A 3,312-nucleotide genomic window follows, 5' to 3' on the forward strand; every position below is an offset into this window, starting at 1 on the left:
TTCAGGACTCAGAAATGTATGAATTCTATTTATAGTTTTTTTTTTTTAAATAGTCTCGCTCTGTTGCCCAGGTTGGAGTGCAGCGGCATGGTATCAGCTCACTGCACCCTCCGCCTCTGGGGTTCAAGTGATTCTCTCCTGCCTCAGCCTCCAGGTGTGTGCCACCATGTCTGGCTAATTTTCGTATTTTTAGCAGAGATGGGTGTTGGGGTTCAATCAGGCTGGTGGGAAAAATATTAAAAACAGAGTAATAGTCAAAAGCTCTCTTAAAGGCCTGAGTTTGTATAGCTTCAGATTGCTTGGCTGAAGGCAGCCAGGGTGCAGGAGCCAGAAAGATTAGGGTGCAAGTACAAAGGAACATGGGAAGTTTACTTTACTAATCTGTTAGTTATGTGGGCTTAAGACTAAGTTTTGTGCTGCCACGGGTACTTTACTGCCTCCTACTTGGGGTTCGGAGGAGCTTAATACCTGCAAATGGTGTTTGCTTTAGGCCTGGGAAACTGGCCTTTAATCTTTACCCTCTAGTGGTGTTTACGTACAACTTTTGTTAATTAGTCTTACTGAATAAATGCGAACCTCCCTATCTGATCAGAGCCAAGTTGCAACTGTTTACACAACTCACTTTGGAGCCTGTAAGCAGCTTGGATCCTCAGCTGGACTGGCAGAGTGGAATATGAAAGCGCTGCCTCAGGACGGGGTTTCACCATGTTGGCCAGGCTGGTCTTGAACTCCTGACCTCAGGCAATCCACCTGCCTTGGCCTCCCAAAGTGCTGGGATTATAGGCGTGAGCCACTGCACCTGGCCATATTTTATTTTTCTGTATAATTTTTATTATGACCATAAAAATAAACCTGTAGTCAATAACAATTTGTACATTTTAAAATAACTAAAAATGTATAATTACACTGTAATTCAAAGGATAAATGCTAGAGGTGATGGATACCTTATTTACCCTAATGTAATTACTACATATTGTATGCCTGAATCAAAATATGCCATATAAGGCATAAATATATACACATACTGTATACCCACAAATACTAATAAGAAATTTCAATAAGAAAAAATAAAAACTTAAACTATGGGAACAATATTCTTCAACTCATTTGCAGTTGAAAGCCAGTGGCAAAGTGACGACTAGAGATGTTATTCCACTATGCACCAAATAGTATATTGTTACCACCTTTTAAGTACACCCTTGATTAAGGTGGGATAGGTTAAAGTTAGTGGCATAATATTGCTTCATTAAACGCACAATAGTCTTAACATGGCAAAAAAAAAAAGTTCACACATAATGTAACAATTTTTATATGTACTACATTCTATTACATAAAAGTACAATTAATAAAATAATATTCTCATTTAATACTTTTAACTATAATTTTTCTCACTATAATGTAGAAAACTACTACTCTGAACCCCCACCTTATTATCTGTATTAATAAAGTAATTCATTATAATTTTTGAAAAAAAGTTTTAAAATGGTCTGCCAACATGTTAATGTAGGTTAGGCCATCCAAAAGACAAAGCAAAGTGTCAACATTAAGTCATAGGCTAGGATTATACAAATGGGAACCCCCACCTTATACATTACTTAATATAAGTTAACTACAAAGAGCCTCTCCACTGACATTTTCATCAGGCACCTTACATTTTAATGTCCTTACTCTTTTATAGAAAAGGTCATAATACCCAATAAAAAAAGAATCTGTAATATCTCTAATGCAGCAGTAATTGATCACATGCTTTCACATGTGAATACAATAGGAATAAAATAACAGCATAAAGAAATTTGAAAGCTGTATTACATCATTATTCACTTTTCAAAAATTTTTTTCCAGGAAACAAGTACAAAACTTTCTTTTTTTTTTTTGAGACGGAATCTCGCTCTGTTGGTGCAGTGGCCGGATCTCTGCTCACTGCAAGCTCCACCTCCCGGGTTCCTGCCATTCTCCTGCCTCAGCCTCCCGAGTAGCTGGGACTACAGGCGCCCGCCACCTCGCCCGGCTAGTTTTTGTATTTTTAGTAGAGACGGGGTTTCACTGTGTTAGCCAGGATGGTCTCCATCTCCTGACCTTGTGATCCGCCCGTCTCGGCCTCCCAAAGTGCTGGGATTACAGGCTTGAGCCACCGTGCCCGGCGTGGATTCATTTTTATACTCAATACTGATTTAGTGTAATGTCTGAAGTGTCAGTGCCTTAGTTATTCTAGTGTAAAATCAATTTTGAATTAAATATTTTTTCATATTTACTGCACCTGCAAAAATATTTTAGTATAAACTCTGTGGTGTTTTCTAAGCTATAGATTTTGAAAAAAAGTCTTTACAAATTCATTATATTTGCAGGACTCTTCTCCAATATAAATTCCATGATGTTGAACAAAGCTGGAGCAACTGCTTCAGGGTTTTCCTCTAGTACAAATGTGTGCAATAAGATCTGTGATACAAGTAAAGGTACTACAAACCCCCTTTATATTTGTAATGGATGATTTCAGAATATTCTTCTTTAAAGGCTTGTATTTTCTGAAAGATTTTTTGACAGTAATTGCACTTTTAATGCTTTTATTAACTGTGAATCTTCTTCTGTTGAATAAGATGTGAGTAGGCATTAATGGCTTTTTAATATTGTTTATATCTGTACAATTTTTCTCAAGGATAAAAGCTTTCCTGTGAAATAAGGTGTAAACACTCATTAAAAGTTTTGCCATATTCTTCACACTTCTAGGAGTTTTGGTAGCATTAATTCTCACATTTCATACATTTCTAAGGTTTCACACTAATATAATTTATTTTTCTGTATACAAAAGTTGGACGTGGTAAGCACTGTCGCATCTTTCAGGTTTGTAGAGTTCCTCTTCAGCATGAATTATCGCCATGTCTCTTAAGGATTAAGAACTTTTGGCTGGCGTGGTGGCTCATGCCTGTAATCCCAACACTTTAGGAGGCCGAGGTGGGTGGACCACCTGAGGTCAGGAGTTTGAGACCAGTCTGGCGAACACAGCAAAACCCTACCTCTACTAAAAATACCAACATGAGCTGGGCATGGTACTGGGCACCTGTAATCCCAGCTACTCGGCAGGCGGAGGCAGGAGAATGGCTTGAACCCAGGAGGCAGAAGTTGCCATGAGCCGAGATCGTGCCATTGCACTCCAGCCTGGGTGACAAGAGTGAACCTGAAACTTGCAGGGTTTCCGTCCAGTATAAATTATGTGTAATAAGGGTTGAGAACTTCCTTAAAAAGCTTTGTAACATTCTTTATATTTGTAAGGTTTATGTTCCATATAAATTCTCATAGTCAGAGTCGACGGCTGGT

This window comes from Colobus angolensis, unplaced genomic scaffold, assembly GCF_000951035.1.
Source record: "Colobus angolensis palliatus isolate OR3802 unplaced genomic scaffold, Cang.pa_1.0 Scaffold845, whole genome shotgun sequence".
NCBI classification, from domain to species: domain Eukaryota; kingdom Metazoa; phylum Chordata; class Mammalia; order Primates; family Cercopithecidae; genus Colobus; species Colobus angolensis.